Source organism: Myodes glareolus, chromosome 6, assembly GCF_982192425.1.
Source record: "Myodes glareolus chromosome 6, mMyoGla1.1, whole genome shotgun sequence".
Taxonomy (NCBI): Eukaryota; Metazoa; Chordata; class Mammalia; order Rodentia; family Cricetidae; genus Myodes; species Myodes glareolus.
The window spans coordinates 111,010,758-111,028,849 of record NC_142031.1 but is presented as its reverse complement, the minus strand read 5'-3'; the positions used below and the strand labels follow the sequence as shown (position 1 = coordinate 111,028,849).

Below are 18,092 nucleotides of genomic sequence, written 5' to 3'. Positions count from 1 at the left end.
GCCAGAAGCGTCTGCTGCTACTCTGAACTGCTCAGTTCCTTTCAGCTGAAAAACTAAAGCTACACGCTTGTCAAAAGGACACTTTTGGAGAGGGCACCCATCAACCATCACCCGACTCCAAGCAGGGTCGCGGCTGGAGGCACCGCACACCGACTCCATCCAGGTCTGGGAAGGCCAGATGTTTGGGAGGGTCTGGCTCAGCCCGCTTCAGGATCTCGCCCGAGCCCCCGCGCTCTGAACCGACCTAGTGGCCCCTTCGTTGGTCGGGTGTGAGCCATACTCTCGGGGTGGGCCTCTGGGAGAAAACCCATACCCCCGCCAAGTCCACCTCCGAGCCAGGGGTGTGAGGGGGGAGCGAGCGCAGGCTCCAGGACGCCCGCGTCTCCTTTGTGCCAGAGCGGCTCTCGGCCTGTTCGCGCTCCGCTCACACAGACCGCGGCGGACGCGCGCCAGACCAGGGCGACCCTAGGGGACCCGGCCGCGGGGCCCTCTGGCGGCAGCACCTGGCGGCGGGGCCACGGCCGAGGGGCGGGGCCAGACCGGGTGCGCGGTGGTGGTGGGGGGGAGACTCCGCGCGCACGAGCCCGCGCGCTCCCTGGCGTCCGGCGCACGCGCGAGGCCAGGAGGAGCGCGCCCCGGCGGCGGCGGCGGCGGCGGCGGCGGGAGTGGAGCGGCTGAGAGAAGCTGGCCGCGCGGGCCGGCGGGCAGCGGCGGCGCCCGGAGCCGGGCGGAGGGCGAGGCCGGCGGGGACGGCGGGAGCCGCCCGCCCGACCGCGAGCCCCGAGTCGGTAGATGGGGCTGTGCGGCGCCCGCGGCTGAAGAGAGGAGCGGCGGCGCGGAGGCGGCCGAGGTGCGAGCCGGTGAGTGGCGGCCCCACGCGGTGCGGTAACGGCCGGCTCGAGCGCCCCAGCCCGGAGACGCCACGCGGGCCCCGCCCCTGCCACCTGGGCGCGGGAGCCACGGCGTGTCCCGCCCGCGCCCCTCGCCCCCACGCGCCCCCGCGGGCCGCCCCTTCCGGGCGGGGCCGGCCGCCTCCCTCTGCGGCTTTGGCGCTTCAGCTTGGACCGGGGCGGGCGGGCGGGAGGTTCTGACTGACACCTTTGGGGGCCCGGAGATTCCCGGGGAGGCGGCTCGTTGTAACTCCGGCTGCCACTTCTGAGCCACGAGGTTTCCAGTTGTTTGGCCAAAGTGGCCGTGGGCGAGCACACGCCTCTGCGGGGGCGGTCGCCGCTCAGCGCGTGCTCTCGCAGCCTGGGCACATTTGTCTGGAAGCAGAAAAGGTGCCTGCCTTTTCCTCCCTTGTGTGCCGACCGGGCAGCGGACCTGGGGGGCGTAGATGGCAGATCCGACAGCGCGGTGACAGCTTGTGGATTGGTTGGGGTGGATTTTGTTGTTATTTTTCTTGCGGGGGTACTTTTTTTTTGACACTTCATCGGGACTTTATTTTCAAGCTACCAGTTCCTAGGATCGCAGCCCGAGATAACAGTCATTCAACTCCCCTCTTCTAGGGCGGGCATTTCTGTAGTTGGGGAGGAGGGAGACGGTGAGGAAGAGCCTCGAAGGCTGTCGGTGAGAGGCTTGGAAAATTCTCCGCATTACTCAAAAAGCAGCCGCTTAAGGTCAAACTAGCCATGCTTTTACTCTCTTCCTACGCCCCTGGGAATTCTTGGAATTTTACTTTAGCCTTCTGAATGGGTTCCTTGTAATATAGCTGACAGTATTCGGGATGCGTTAAATTGCTCTTCTCTTGGAGTATGATTTAGCAGCTATTTCTTCCTGTGTAGTCTTTCAGATCATCTTTTTTGGTGGGGGGGGGGGCACGACTTACAAATGTCTCATGTGTTAGGTGAGGTAGTACATCGTTACCGAGGCTGAGATAGTTTTGGTACACTGATCAAACAAGGCACCAGACATAGGCTGTGCAGTTGTGAGAAACTGCTAGGCCTGGTTATAGTGTTGTGTTCAGAGGCCTTACTACTCTGTACCTCAGTAACTTTGGGGGTTATTTGATTTTTGAGGTCGTTTATATCTTAAAGCCTTCATATATTTAAATGTATTGCTTTTTAAGGCTCATGTTTCTTTTATTCTAAATTAGGGTTACATAATGCACAAATGATATCACTTGGAATTGCTCCGTTTGTCCTATGGAGACTACAGGCTAAGTAGGAGGATGTGTGTCTTTTGTAAATTTTGTCAGTGAGTTCCATTTCTACCTTGGAATAGTGAGATCTTCATTTTTTTAAAAAAAATTTCTAGGTAAAAAAATCAAACTGTTGGAGTTAAGTCTGATAGCACTATGTAAGACAGAATCCTGTTTTGTTTCTCTTCTGGAAAAATGTTGGATTTTATAATTTTCTTAAGTATTTGAGGGAGCAGTTCAATTTTTTTCTGATGCTCATTTCATGCTGAAATTGTTTTAGAATATTCAGGCTGCTTCCGCTCTCCTTCACCTGTAAGCTTGAGATTGAAATCAAAAAAGGAGGACAATCATGAGACTCAGGGTAGCTGTTTTATAAAGTTTTAAAATCGTCTTGCCTGTGTGAATATTTGCCATACATATATAGACTTCACTGAATAATGGATGATTAGCAGAAGACAACAGATGTTTTAATTAAATGCTCTGCACATTTTGGACATCTGAGCTTTATCAGAAGTGGGTGGCAGTGGCAAATCATTGCTGAGAGAGTTGCAAACTGTAGAGTACACATGCTAGTCAGAGACTCTCGGTGATTAAAACACCCAGAAAATAGATTCTGAGAGGGGTAGGAAGACCCATTTGTATTTTTATGTCATTTACAGACAGTGCAGATGACTGACGGCTTAAAGGAACTTCTCTAAATTCTAAGTTAGGTTTATAGCATCACTGAAAAATTCCCTAGAAAATTATAGAGAAAAATTATTGTAGTTCTATTTTACTGTTAGGTTTTCATCTTTCTTCCAAAAGTAATTCTCTGTTTATAAACATCGCATCTTAAAGCATGGAAGAAGACCTCTCTACTATTGCGGTACTAGTATTTGATTACATTTCTCTCTAATTGTAGGCATCAGTTTTGTTTAGAGTATTTTGAGTTTTAACTTCAAAAGCAGCGACAGTGATTGCCCCATGTTCGCTGTTATTTGTGTGTGACCGCTTGGGGGAGCCTTTGCAGTTCCTTTCAACTGGATCCCTGCTCTGCTTGCACTGGCTGCTAATCACCCTGGGCATATTGCCAAGCTGCCTGAGAGTATGCTGAGGAGGATGCATTCAGAACCTTGATCTCAGTGTGGAACGACTTTTCCTTTAACTCACACTTTACTCACAAAGTACCTCTCCTTACAGACTGTTATTAACAGTGTACTTTTTGAACTACTGTTAAATGGGCTAACTAAATAACCATGAAAGATTCATGAATGCATTCTAGCTTTCAGAGATCGGATTTTTACCAGCATTAATCTTAGAAAGTAGTGTAGGTTTAATTACTTGTTTAATGTACACAGATATTAGTTGTCTTGAAGGATCTGGAGAGATCATCACTCCTGTTTGAAGTATACTAATTCCAAACCTTTTAAAGCAGATAGATCTCCTTTTGAATGCTTTTAGAGGAGGAGGTATCAAAACATCCCTTGTAGTTAAATTTACATTCATTTCCCTACAGAAGGAAAGACAGTCTTCTGGCAGAGTCCTGGGAAGTTACGATTATTCTTACCCAGTGTAATAAAGCCTGCATTCTCTTTTCGGATAATATTTAACTTTGTTGTGGCCATTTTAGAGAGTGAGCTCAGGAAATAAAATAAAATGCATTTTTAACAGGTTAGAGAAAAGTTAGCTTTTATGACCTTCCTTAATTATAGAACAACTCAGAGACCTTTCTCAAATCTCTTTCATGGTACATTCATTCACATAATGACTAACAATTTAGAGTAGTTCCCATCTTTCTAAATTGCTTCGATTTTCCTTTAAGATCTTGATTTTGCTTTTATCCAGAAATTCCTTTTTTCTTTCCTTTTGGTGGTAGCACACGCCTTTTATCCAGGAGGCAAAGGCAGGTGGATCTCTATGAGTTCAAGGCCAGCCTGGTCTACAAAACAAGTTCTAGGACAGCCAGAGAAACCCTGCCTTAAAAGACAAAAAACAAAAAATTACTTACTTTGTATGTGTATGGGTATGCCTGAATGCCCATGGAGGATAGGAGAGGCTATTGGATCCCCTGAAAGTGGATTTACAGATGGTTGTGAGCCATCCCAGATGGGTGCTGGGAACTGAACTTTAGTCCTGGAGGAGGAGCAAGGGCTCTTAACTGCTAAGATATCTTTTCAGCCCCGCTTTTTCTTTTCTAAGTGTAGCATACCAGAAGAGACATTTTTCTGCTTATAGTAAAATGATCATTTGTTGCTAGATTCCAGTGACACTTAAGTGTTTTAAATACTTGGGGATGGTGATTCCCAAAGGCCTACCCTTTGAGGTTGTCCCAGGTTTGAGGTGGAACTAGAACTGAAGGTGGGACAGTGAGTGGGTTTTTTTTTTGTTTGTTTGTTTAAAGTTTATTTTTAGATCCTTTCCACTCCTTGTTAGCTCCTGCATGTGACCTGACCCTGACTTGCCTCCTCATCTTCAGCTTTTTCTTTTACACTCCTTGTTTCTGGATAGGTTTCTTACCATTCTCCCCTTGTTTCTAGAACAATGTGTGGCTTGCTCTTCGCTGGCTATAGAAGAGCACTTTCTGTTCCTCCGCCAGCAGCTTCTGTATTTCTATAGTACCTGCGCAGGCAACTGGAGACAGCAGCCAGTACTGAGTGATTCCTTGTTTGACAGACTAGTTGTTATCAGAACTTGGTTGTACATTGTAACCATGTGTAATCCCAGTAGACACCCCATGATAAGGTCTGTGCTCAGTCATTCCTGAAGCAGTTTTATCTTTACTTTTTAATTTGATCTTCATTTCTAAAGGTATAAAAAACATTCTTTTAAGGATATACAAGCGAATGAAACAAACAGTTTAAGAAAGATGTATGTGTAGAAGAATCAGTACGACATGAAATAATTAAAAATAGCATGATGACAATGAAGAAACTGGAGAAATAGCTGCATATTCGACTGAAGATGAAAGATTAACTTCCTAAATCTGCAAAGGGTACTTAACTAGCCACTATGCAAGAGATTAACCCCAAGTAGGCAAAGGGCGTGGACAGTCTCAAAACAGAAATTCAAATTATATTGTGCATATATTAAGACTTTCAACTTCATACGGAATACAAATATAAACCAAGACTGAATATTGGGTATGGTAGCGTATGTCTGTAAATTTAGCTATACAGTTGAGACACTGCTTAAAAAACTAAATGAAACCTAAGCAAAACATCTTATTATGTACCATTTTTATCTAGTAGATTCACAGACCAAAGAAGTTCTTTGGAATTTAGTAAGTTTCCTCACATTGTTATAGAAGTATAAATTAATAAAATTAGATCTAGCTGAAATTCTGAAGTTTACAAGATTTGTGAACTTGTAGACATTAAGATGAATGCTGGAGAATAAATTTAAGAAAGCTGGAAGTGTGCATCAGTGGACGCAGAAGCTTATGGAAATTACAGAGCTAACATGCAGCTTCCTTATCTGAGCGTGAACTTGCATTGCTGCTCTCTGGGTCCACTCAGGAAGCTCAGCAAAATGGCCTTCTCTTTCCTTCCACACTCCAAAAAAAGGATGGTCACTAGTAAGTGCTGTCTCACTTGGTCAGCCTGAGACCTGGAAGACTTGAGTGGAGCTAAGTTTATTACTTTTATATAAAAACAGTAAGTAATTTGGTGCCATCGGAAGAAATCTTGTAAACTTAGTGTCACTTGAAAATGTTTTTAAGATGTTTGTTAAGATGTTTGCACACCTTTAATCCCAGCACTAGAGAGGCAGTGGCAGAATGGTGAGGGGGGGGGGGGTCCTCTGAGTTCAAGGCCAGTCAGGGAGGGCTGGCTGAACCCTGTCTCAAAAAACCAAAAAAATAACAAAAGAAAAACAAGTGAGCCCAAAGTAAAAAAAAAAAAAAAAAGTTTATGTTAATTATATTGTGTGAATTGGTTGTTTTTCTGGTTCCTTTGTTCTGTAGACTGTAGATCTTAGTTGGGTAGGAGAGACGGTATTGAAAGGGGGGATCAGAAATACTTAGGAGGTTTGTGAGACTGTGAGGAGCATGGCCATATGCTTGGGGAAAGAAAAGGGACAATGAGAGGTTTTACAGATGTGGTAGATTTCAGAGGGCCTTCATCTTGGGAAATGCTAAGTAGATTTAAGTAAGTGTTTAAGGATATTTGGTGTATGAGGTTTTGTTTAGTAAGTCCTTTTGCTGTAGAGTGACTGGTACACTGTATTCTTTGTGTAAGCACCTGGCCTTTGCAGTTCCCTATAGTAAAGGGTTTTAACTCTAAGCGTGTATGTATTGGCAAAAGCCCCTAAGAGTCACAACTTGAGTATTAACTAATACATCCTGTGGAATATTCTGTTTATTACCAAGTCATTTAACAGAGGTGTGTGTGTGTGTGTGTGTGTGTGTGTGTGTGTGTGTGTGTGTGTGAGTGTTCTGTGTTACGTACATGACTATTGCACTTGGTCTGTCCTCCCACATTAGCCAAGTCTGTACTACAGCACGCGTCTCACTGGTTTCTCTGCTCACAATCATTTCTTCCCTCTTTTGCTTTCTAAATCTCTGATAAGAAGGGCCCAGGCTTTCCTTCCTAAAGAAAGTGTCCTTGACCTCATCCACATTTTTTCTTTTCATTCAAGACAAATTGTAACTTATAACTTTTATTCTTAGAAGCCTTGAATGTCCCCCACCCACTTGCTTACAGAGTTCAAGAACTGTACTAAATGCTTTTTATACATGATCTCATTTACTAATTGCAGGTTTAACATCAGATTTTAAAATCTTTCCAGATTATTTTTTCCTTCTTTTTTTCTTCCTTCCTTCCTTCCTTTCTTTCTTTCTTCTTTCTTTCTTTCTTTCTTTCTTTCTTTCTTTCTTTCTTTCTTTCTTTCTTTCTTTTTTTTTTTTGAGACAGGGTTTCTCTATAGCTTTGGTGGCTGTCCTGGAACTAGCTCTTGTAGACCAGGCTGGCCTTGAACTCAGAGATCTGCCTGCCTCTGCCTCCTGAGTGCTGGGATTAAAGGTGTGCACCACCACTGCCCAGTCCTCCAGATTTTCTTAATTTCTCTTGGCTGCTGCAACACATTGGCACACTGACTTATGAACAAAAATCAGAAATTTATTTTTTTTGCTATTCTGAAGACCAGATGCCTGAAATCGTTACTATTGGGCCCAGGTCAAGGTGTCATAAGGCTGTTCCTGTTGGGGAATCTAGAGAATTCCTTTGTTGTTCCTCTCAGTTTCTCATGGGCACTCTTTAGTTTGTGACTGTGTTATTCTCACCTTTGAAGGCCAGTCTTTCAAATTTCTTAGTTCTGTACTTCCCATTTCTCTCTTTTTTCCTTTTCTGACCTCCACTCTCATCTTCCCTCACAAGATCCTTATTTAATATAATGACAATTTTTAATTTTTTTTCTTGGTCAGGTAATGTTCAGTTTCCAGAGATTAAGACAGATTCCTTTGGGGAGACCTTTGTCCAGCCTCTCGAATTACTATTTAGTTGGTTCAGAAAAGGGAGAAGGGCTAAGTTTTTTTTTTTTTTTTGTTCCATTCTCCTTCTGTAAAGTAGTATTTCTTAACCTGGGATGATTTTGCTGACACTATCCTCAGGAGCATTTCACTGTCACAGATGAGAGGAGTTGCTACTAGTGACTGGAATCTCAGTGAGGGGTGCTTCCAAGAGTACCAGGACAGCCCTGTAAAGGAAGAAACAGTCCCAGAATGCTAGTAGCATGGAGTTGATAAGACACTGGTCTTACAACATCTATTGACCAGGTGTGGCGCACACCTGAATTCCAGTACTGAGGATGCAGAGGCAGGAGAATGACAGCTTGGACCGTTGTTAAGCTATATAACAGTTTCTAGGCCAGCTCGGGCTATGTAGTGATACAGTGTGTGTTCGTTTATTGATTTGAGTTACAAAAAACTGACCAGTATCATAACTAATCTGTTATTACTTAAAATAGAGTCCATGCCAGTGTGTTGGTCTTGGAAATGTGCCTTTTTCCAGGAGCTCTGGCTCCTCACTCTTCTGGTGCACTATCGCTGAGAAGTTAGCTTAGTGGTGGCAGTGATCCTGAGTGTGGTGATGTCTCAGTTTGCATGTCTTTCCCACCCTTGTTTATAGTAGTTAATCTTACATTGTTTTGTCAGTTTCCTTTGGGTCTTTCCAAGTCATTGAACTTGGTTTTCATATAAACATGATATTTATAATACCATAGTTCATATCAAATTTAATATGACATACATAAAGAAAGTAGTGTGCTTTAAGATCTTATTTCTAGATGGAGCTTGTTTTCATAGCTTTTAACTAAGTGATATGAAAATGGCTAATGCTATACTTTTTAGAAATTCTTGAATGTTTTGGGAAATTTTGTTTAGTACTTGTCCTACTTGGCTGCTTTCAATTGTTGTAATAAACAACATGACCAAAAGAAACTTGGGGAGGAAATGCCTCATTTTAGCTTCTAGTTTGCAGTAGCCATGCAGGAACTTGAAGCAGAAAGGAGCTGCTTACAACTTGCTCAATGAGCTTTCTTAGCCTAGACTTACCACCTAGGAATGGCTCCTCCCACAGTGGTCTGTTCCTTCTTGCATCAATTAGTAATTAAGAAAATGCCTCACAGATAGGACCACAGTTCAGTCTAACTTAGGCAATTCTTCAGTTGTGGTACCTTCTACATAGATGACTTTTAAGTTTGTGTGAAGTTGACAATTGAAGCTAATTATGACAATACTACAGATAGAGTTTGTAAGCTATTGAATTTTACTATGCATGATTTATTAACATGGATTTCATGCTTCAGATACTTTTTTTCCTAAGAGAAACATTTGTTTTCATTAACCATAACAAATATTATTTAAAAGTGTATTTACTCACAAAATAGTGTTCTCATAGGTTCTTTCCTTTCTTTTTTCTTTTTTTTCCCTAGGTAGGATTTGGTGCCTGTCCTGGAACTAGTCCTTGTAGACCAGGCTAGCCTTGAACTCAACAGAGATCCACCTGCCTCTGTTTCCTGAGTGCTGGGATTAAAGATGTGAGCCACCACCACCCGGCTCTCTCATAGGTTCTTAGTTTAAATCATATGATTCTTTTATGACCCTTTTCTTTTTCAGAATAGTATGGGATTTAGGACTGGGTCATAGCCTCAGCTTTTCTGTTGCTCTTTTATATTGTTCAGATTATGAAACTGTATCCAGTCAAAAAAGTAAGTTTGCTGAGAGTTTTTTGAAGAAAGGGTCTTTCTCTGTAACCTCAAGTTGGTGTGGACTTAATGATCATCATGCCTCAGTTCTTGGATTATAGATATGCACGGCCATACTGGCTGTGATTTTAATTGATTAGTATAAATAAGCTATAGCTGCACACAACCCAGTACCTCATATTTTTAGGGAAGTTCCCTTTGCTTGTGTTATAGTTTTTGTCTTCCTACAATATAGATCTAAATAATCTTAAATGAATATTTATTTAAATTATGTACTGTTGACTAGTTAATGTCTAATTTTCATCTGACTTTTCAGTGTATTTACAAAGATCAATCAAATATTGACTGACAGAGTGTAATAGGTGAACTCAAGCTCCATCCAACCTGAAGATTTTATAACATTGACAGAATCCCCGTTTTTTTTCTCATTTTTCTGCTAAAAATCTGTATAGTACAAACAGTATTTACTTCTAATAGATCTCTAGTAGTTCATTACCACATAAGGGGAGTTCTTTAGCATCTCAAATGAAGATGACCATCTTCAAATGAATTTATTATGTATGGCCATATGCACATATGTTTTGTGTACATTTTGACTTTGGTTTTATAAGTAAAATTGTATTCTCATCTTTTATTATTCTAACTGGCACTTTGGTCTAAGAATCTTAGAATCGTTAAGTGAGCTTTAAAGCATTGAAGTTGCCTATTTTGGAAATAAATGATCATCTTGATTTTTTATACCATTAGTTTTTAATTTTCTTTTTAAAACCAGCACTCTTTTGGAACAAGAGTAAATGAAAAAGATGAAACCATTTAAGATGGTTTCTTGGACAACCTGCTTGCAGTATGCTTTTACAAATCATCAGCCTTGAGTTCTTGAAAACCTCAAAGCAGAGAATTTTTTTATGACAGAGTTTGACTTTCAAGGTTAAAGAAACTGAAGTTATAAATGAACCCATAAAAGTCCTTAGAATATTTTAATATTCTCCCAGTGAGAGTATTAACAGAGCCTTATTATCAACAGTTTATGCTGCTTAATTTGGAAATTCCAGATAATATACAATTAATTACAACTTAACCACTGCTTTCTTGAGAGAAACTTTGGAGTTTTTTTGGAACTTTTTAAAATATTCTCTTAAAAACTACTGACTCCCCTACTGCCCTACAGCTAGTACAGCTCAGATATTTGAGGGGGGAAAGCTTTTAGCAACCTTTCCCTCTTGTTAGCTTGCTGTAGCCTAGCAGGTATTTATAGTGTGTGGCCACTCATGAGAGTTTCATGCCAGGATTAATAAGAACAGAACAGTGAAACACTCACTTGGCTGTCTTTTTGTTCTTCTCACCTGTCTGCTGTCTTTACTTGTTATCTCTCCTTAGGGTGTGCACTGGCAATATTTCCTATTCCCACTCTGCTATTTTTGTTTCTTATCTTTTATCATCTAAGTCGGCTTCCCTTTCCCATATGTTTCTAAATTACTTTTCAGTAGAAATTTTCACTTGGAAGAATATGTATATTCTAGAAGCTTCAAATACACACACACAATAAAAGATTCCATTGTATCGTTTGGGAAATAAGCTTTGTTTTACCCAGCCAAACATCATTCCTTGAACATAGGCCATGCTTATACTTTTTAAAAACCATATTAGGAAAACTTAGAAAATAAGTAGTAACATTGCTACTGTGAACAACACAGTAAGTTCTAAAATGATTCATGGAGCGGTATGGTTATTTTTTGTCAACTCGACACAAGTTAGAATCATTGAGGAAGAGGGAACCTAAGATAAGGAAATGCCTCCATCAGATTGGCCTGTTGGCAAATCAGTGGGACATTTTCTTTATTAGTGATTGATGTAGGAATGCCCAACCCACTGGGGATGGTGCTGCCGCTTGGGCAAGTGATCCTGGATTGTATAAAGTGACAAACTGAGCAAGCCTTGGAAATTAAGCCAATACTCAACATTCCTCCATGATTTCTGCTTCATTTCCTGCCTCCAGGATCCTGTTTCGCATTCTTTTTGCCTCGACTCTCCTTAGTGATTAATTTTGACTGGGAAGTTGTAAAATGAAATAAATCTTTTCTTCCTCAAGTTAGTTTTGGTCAGGTTTTTTTGTTTGGTTGGTTTTGGTTTTTCAAGACAGGGCTTCTTTGTAGCTTTTGGAGCCTGTCCTGGGACTAGCTCTTGTAGGACTAGTTCTAGGATGGCCTTGAACTCACAGAGATCTGCCTCCTGCCTCCTGAGTGCTGGGATTAAAGGCGTTCGTAGCCCTGGTTGTACTGAAACTCACCCTAGAGGGAAGTCACAGAGATCTGCCTTCCTGTCCGTCTTCCGAGTGCTTGAACTAAAGGCCTATGCCATCACTGCTCAGCTTATATCTTTAATAGAGAATTGTCAGGTATTTACTAGGTGAACATTGAAAAGTACATTGCTCTTAGAGTAAAACCCGGGCGGTGGTGGTGTACACTTTTAATTCCAGCTCTCGGTTTAATCCCAGTACTAAGGAGGCAGAGGCAGATGGATCTCTGAGTTTGAGGCCAACCTGTTCTGCAAAGTGAGCTCTAGGACAGACAGGACTGCTTACAGAGTAAACCCTGTCTTGAAAAACCAAAAAAGAAAAAAAAAAGACAGAAAAGAAAAACACTAAAACCTGTTAGCACGGTGTGCATTATTATTACTTGGACTATATGGATAACTTCTTCACAGGTACAGTTTCTCCCAGTGAAACATTCTGTGGTATTCGAAGACATTTTTGGTTTTTACTTCAAGTGGAGAGTAGTATTTTTGTCTAGTGAGTAGAGGCCAGTACTGTTACTGAATTGATTCACAAGGTAGCATTCCACACACATACATACATAACATCTACCCAGCCCCAAAGGCAGTGCTGCTAAAATTGAAAAACTGAATTCATATGCAATCCAGGAAAGGGGGGCAAAAGGATTACAAGATTGAAGCCAGCCGATGCTGAACACTGTGACTGTGTCTCATTCACAGGCAGGTTCTTTTCTGGGCATTTTTGGAGATCTCAATTACTCCCTTAACTTTTCTCCAAACTTGGCCAGGTGTTGACCTTTCCTAGGGCTTACAGAACCAGAGATTTTCTTTATTGTGCTTCTACCCTGTGCTTCATCTTTGTGATGATGTGCAGGGGTGTGTGTATGCACGCGTGCATGCACATGCTTGTGCACATGTTCATGGAGGCTGCGGGTCAACATCAGGAGTCTTTATTTAGGGCTTACCACCTGTCTTCTGAGACAGGAAGCCTCTTGCTGAACCTAGAACTTACCGACCTTGCTGAACAGGCTGGCAGGCAGGACTGAGAGGTCCTTTTGCCTATGCATTACTCATGCTAGGGTTTCAGTCCCACCATGCCCTGCCCAGCTTTATTTTTTCCTTTAAGTGGGTGCTGGGTGTCTGAACTCAGGTTATCATAATTGTGTGGCAAAGGCATTGCCAACTGGGTGATCTCCCCAGCTTTATCTAGGTTTATCTTATAAGGTTTATAAGGGTTTATCTTAAGATATTTGTGATATGTAATTATTTCTGATGTTTTATAGTCCTCTTTGACAGTGGATTCTTCTGCTAATCTCACTTATCTTGTATACACGTTTCCAAGTTTAAGTCTGGAGAGATCACTTTTCAAATCCTGAGTGTGATTTTTTTTTTCACTCTTGCAGAAGTACACTTTGTGTTTTTAATTTATTATTTTATGCTTATGAGTGTTTGCCATATGATGATGCCTGTGCACCATGTGTGTCCTGGTGTCTCTAGAGACCAAAAAAATGATGTTGGATTCAATAGAACTGGAGTGACAGACATTATGTGTCTTCGTGTGGGTGTTGAGTGAAACCCAGGTTCTCTTCTTGGAAGAAGCCCTTAACCACTGAGCCATCTCTCCAGCACTGTGCTAGCTCTTTTAATGCACGTCCAAGTTTGCTTCTCTAATCTAAAACACTGAGCAGAGGCAACTTGGGGAGAAGCAGTTTAATTTAGCGTAACAGGTTAAAGTCCATCGTCAAGGAACGTGAAGGTAGGAACATGGAGTCAGGAACTAAAGCAGGAGTCTCAATATGTGGGCCTAGCTGTCCTCGAACTCGGAGATCTATCGACGTGTCTACCTACTGAGTGCTAGAATTAAAGGCATACACCATCAAGCATGGCCAGCTTGCTTTCTTATACACCCTAGGACCATTTACCCAAGGGTGGCACCACCCAACGTGGGCTGTGCCCTCCCACATCATTAATCAAGAAAATGCTCCATAGATGTGCTCACAAGCCAGTCTGATGGAGAGAGTTCCCTCTTCACAGTGACTCTAGTCTGTGTCAGATTGACAAAATGGACAGCACAGCACTTGAAGGTATTTGTATTCCTGGTCAAGGATGAACTGTCTGGAGTCTAGGTATTAGTCTTTGTTGTTGATTTATAATGTTTCAACTTGTTCTGCTTTTTAAATGTAAGTAAAAATGTTTTAATATAAGGAAACTTAACAGGAAAGTTACCCAGGAGCTATTAATAATAAGAATAATTTTATTCTTGCTTATGTTTACAGATTGTGTGTGTATGTGTATGTATAATTGTAATATAAATATAAAAGTTGAAGGAATATATCCATAGTGGAGACAAGGGGATATTTTAAAAGAGCTGTATATTTTCCTTATCTCACTTACATGTTGTGGTTTTAAACATACTGGCTTTTAGGAACATGCAAGTGTACCCTGACTATGTGTTCTTGCTGCTGTGCACAATAATAAATAGAGAGGGAAAACAGGCATATCTCTATAGGGCAGTATTCAATGGGGTGAATCCAGATTTGTGTCATAATTTTTTGTTGCTGACTAAATGCCCAACAAGAAGCAACTAAGGAAGAAAAGATTTATTCTGTCTTATAATTTTTTTAAAAGATTTCTTTCTTTCTTATGTATACAACATTCTGCCTCCATATATGCCCGTGTGCCAGAAGAGGGCGCCAGTTCTCACTACAGATGGGTGTGAGCCACCATGTGCTTATTGGGAATTGAACTCAGAACCTCTGGAAGAGCAGCCAGTGCTCTTAACCACTGAGCCATCTCTCCAGCCCCTGTCTTATAATTTTAAGGGATTTAGTTCATCATGGTGGAAAAGGTATGGTGACTGAGGCTGGCTCTGTTCAGGTGAGTGGGAGTTTACGGTACAGCTTTTTCCTTCCTAATGATAAAGAAACTGCTGCACTTCCCACTCCTTTCCAGTCAGCCCTCTTGCTCCAGTAGAGTTCTACTGCCAGAAGGTTCTGCAACCTCCCAAAACAGTGCTACCATCTGAGGATGTTGAGCCTATGGAAGACATTTTACATTTAAATCACAGTGGTGTGTGTGTGTGTGTGTGTGTGTGTGTGTGTGTGTGTATGTGTGTACATGTGACACATTCAGACACATGAGATTGTGGAAGACATCTCACATTCAAATACAATAGTATATGTGTGTGTATGCACTTGTGTGCACTTAGACACCCATGAATCAGCATCTGGTGTCACCTCTCAATCCCTTTTCCAATTCACTTATTGAGACAGGTCTCTCAAGCTCTCTCTCTTTCTGAACCTGGAGCTTGCTGATTCGACTAAGCTGACTTGCCAGCAAGCCCCAGTGACTATCCTCCTCTGTCTCCTCAGTACCACAGATTACGGGGATTACAGGATATATTGCTGTACCTTGTATCAGACTTTCCTTTTAGGTCACCAACCAGCTCCCAAATCATGTCATGGAGACTTCTTAGTAGTTATGAATGCTTGACCTTAGCTCTTATTTTAATATATTTCTCTTTATCTACATTTTGCCTTAAGGCTTTTTACCTTTCTTTCTGTATGTTCTGTTCCGTGGCTTGTTGGCTGGCTGGCTGACTGAGTGGCTACTGCCTGATTTTTGGTCCTGGGCATGACCCTCTTTTTCTCCCTGGTTCTTTGCTCCTTCTCTCTTGTTCTCTTCTCTTGTCCTATTTATTCTCTCTGCCTACTGGCCCTGTCTATTCCTCTCTTGCCTAGCTATTGGCTTTTCAACTTTTTATTAGACCAGCCAGGTACCTTAGGCAGGCAAGATGAAACAAATGTAACAGATCTTTACATCATTAACAAATGCAGCAGAAACAAATGTAACATACCCTTATAAAATTAAAGTAATATTTTGCACCATAAACAAATGTAACACTTCTTTACATAGTTAAAGTGATATTCCACAACAGTACCTGACATTTTACAAGGGTACTGGGGATCCAAACTTGGTCCTTGTGCTTACATGGCAATAACTTTACTAATTGAACATCTACCTAGCCCCCTAATGATAAGTGTGTATACAGAATTTGTTATCTTTAGGAAGCAAAGTACTAAAGTTAAGTACATGTTTTCATTCAGTAGTCATTTCCTGTCTTTTTCATATGCATTGGTTATATCTTTTCTTTATCTTCCATTTCATCCAGGCAAGTATTGTCTTCTTTCAAATCCAAACCATGTGATTCCTAGCTAAATCTGTTAGTAACATAGACTTTTGTTAGTTTATTCAATGTTATTTCATAGACCATCCCAATATGCACTGCAAACTCAAATGGTTATTATTTTACTCTTTACTCCTTTCTAGAGATTTTTGTAAGCTCTGGGGAACATTGACATGGCAGCTGCTATTTCAGAAAGGCAGTATCTCATACCTTACTCCAGTTGTGTAGTGAGTACACAACTAGCATTGGTAAACCCATTTTAATGCTTGAGATATTTTAGCTAAGAACTATTTGAAGGCACTGCTCTTTGGAACCTAAAAATTCAAGAGTAGCCAATTGTGTTGCTCTGACCCAACATCTCTTGGGGGAGGGATTTAACTAGTCCATAATCTATTTTTTTATTTTTATTTTATTTTTTTAAATATTTATTTATTATGTATACAATATTCTGTCTGTGTATGCTGCAGGCCAGAAGAGGGCACCAGATCTCATTACAAATGGTTGTGAGCCACCATGTGGTTGCTGGGAATTGAACTCAGGACCTTTGGAAGAGAAGGCAATACTTTTAACCTCTGAGCCATCTCTCCAGCCCCTTATTTTTATTTTTTGAGACAGAGTCTCACTTTTAGTTCTGATTGGCAGGGAACTCACTGTGAAGACAGGAGTGGTATTTGCCTGCTTCTACCTCCTGAGTGCAGAGATTGTTATGTGCCACCACACCCATTATTTATTATTTATGATACATTTACTTTAAAATGTAAAAGATATTGTTACATGATGTGGTAGTTTGAATGAGAATGCTCCCCATAGGCTCATATATTTGAATGGTTTAGTCATCAAGGAGTGGAACTATACGAGAAGGATTAGGAGGTGTGGCCTCATTGGAGTAGGTGTGACCTTGTTGAAAGACGTGTGTCTCTGGAGGTGGGTTTTGAAGTTTCAAAAGCCCACACCAGGCCCAGTGTCTGTCTTTATCTCCCTGCTGCCAGCAGATCAGGATAAAAAGCTTAGCTCAGCTATTTCTCTAGCAGTATATCTGCCTGCCACCAAATTCCCTACCATGATGGTAATGGATTCATCCTCTGAAACTGTAAACATGCCCCCAGTTAAATATTCCCTTCTGTAACTTGCCTTGCTCTTGGTGTCTCTTCACAACAATAGAACAGTTAATTAAGACACATGATAAACAAAATGGCCTGTGCTTTTAATCCCAGTATTCCAGAGGCAGAGTCAGGTAGATAATTGAGTTCAAGCCAGACTGGTCCATATAGTGAGTTCCAGGCCAGTAAGAACTATATAAAAATAAAATAAAGTAATCTTTTTTGTTTTTTTATGAGGTTAATCATTGCGACAGCTAGTGATATTTTCCAGCAGTTGGTGACTAGCATTTTTTGGCCAGATTCTTGCTGCAGAATCACCCTTAATGCTCTTAGTGCTTATTGCCCTTTTTACTGCAGTAGTCCTTGAACAAGCATAATACTCCGGCACATTTCCAAGTGCCCCCCTCAGTAGAGTATGGCACTGTTAAATTTCAGAATGAAACATGTGTCTTAGAAACCATCCATGTTTTCAACTTTACACAGGAGCCATTGATTGTCCTGTAAAGGAAGACTATTTGTGCTCACACATTCTCAAGGAAGGCCCAAATAAAATCTCCTTGGGACAAGCTTGTGTGCACCTCTGAAGTCTACACTACAAGATTACTTGTTTCCAGTGTTACTTGCTGTTCTCTGTAGCAGCCTCCCTTTTTATTGTTTTTCAGTTCTTTTTTTTCCTTCAGTGTTTTAAGATTTTTGAATTATGTGCTCTTGCTTGACTGCGTTTTTTATTCAAGATAATTTCATGTGGCCTGATTAGAGTTCACATTCCTCAAGACATTTACTAAGGCTTTTCTCTGTACCTGGGGAAGCTGTTGACTCTGGATAACTGTTAACTTTCCTGCTTAGAGTTTTCTGAATGAGGTAGGTGTATTTGAGCCTTAAGTCCTTGAGTGAAGACTGAGTAATTTCTTTGACCTCTTTGTCCAGTCTGCTCTTATACAGGGTAGGAGTCACTTCCACCTTGTTGTGGAGCACCCTGAATTATGACTTTTTGCGCTATTCAGACCAAGGCCTGAACCTTTGCTTCACTAGCCCTCATGGCCACTGTCGTGTTTGCCCATGGAGATTTTCTAGGAGATTTGTTTTCTTTTCATTTTAATTTCAGAGGATGTCTGTGGTATTTTAGGGTCTCAACCCATAGCACTGACCCTAAAGCTATTATCCAAGTGTTAGTCAAAGTGGGATACTGAACACAGTGTCTCCAGCCTCTCCCTCT

General features: G+C 41.5%; 1 protein-coding gene across 2 annotated transcripts in view; it reads left to right on the top strand.

The window, feature by feature from the left end:
- The first annotated feature begins 710 nt into the window (after positions 1-710).
- The window catches only part of Pals2 (protein associated with LIN7 2, MAGUK p55 family member), a 97,328-nt gene continuing 79,946 nt past the window's right edge, over positions 711-18,092 (top strand). Inside the window, exon 1 of one of the 2 annotated variants that reach the window (XM_085691085.2) lies at positions 711-860. The gene's annotated coding sequence lies outside the window, so the exon portion shown is untranslated. Of the gene's footprint in view, positions 861-1,258; positions 1,281-18,092 lie in introns of those variants that run through there. The other variant, XM_085691081.2, reaches the window with a different exon arrangement.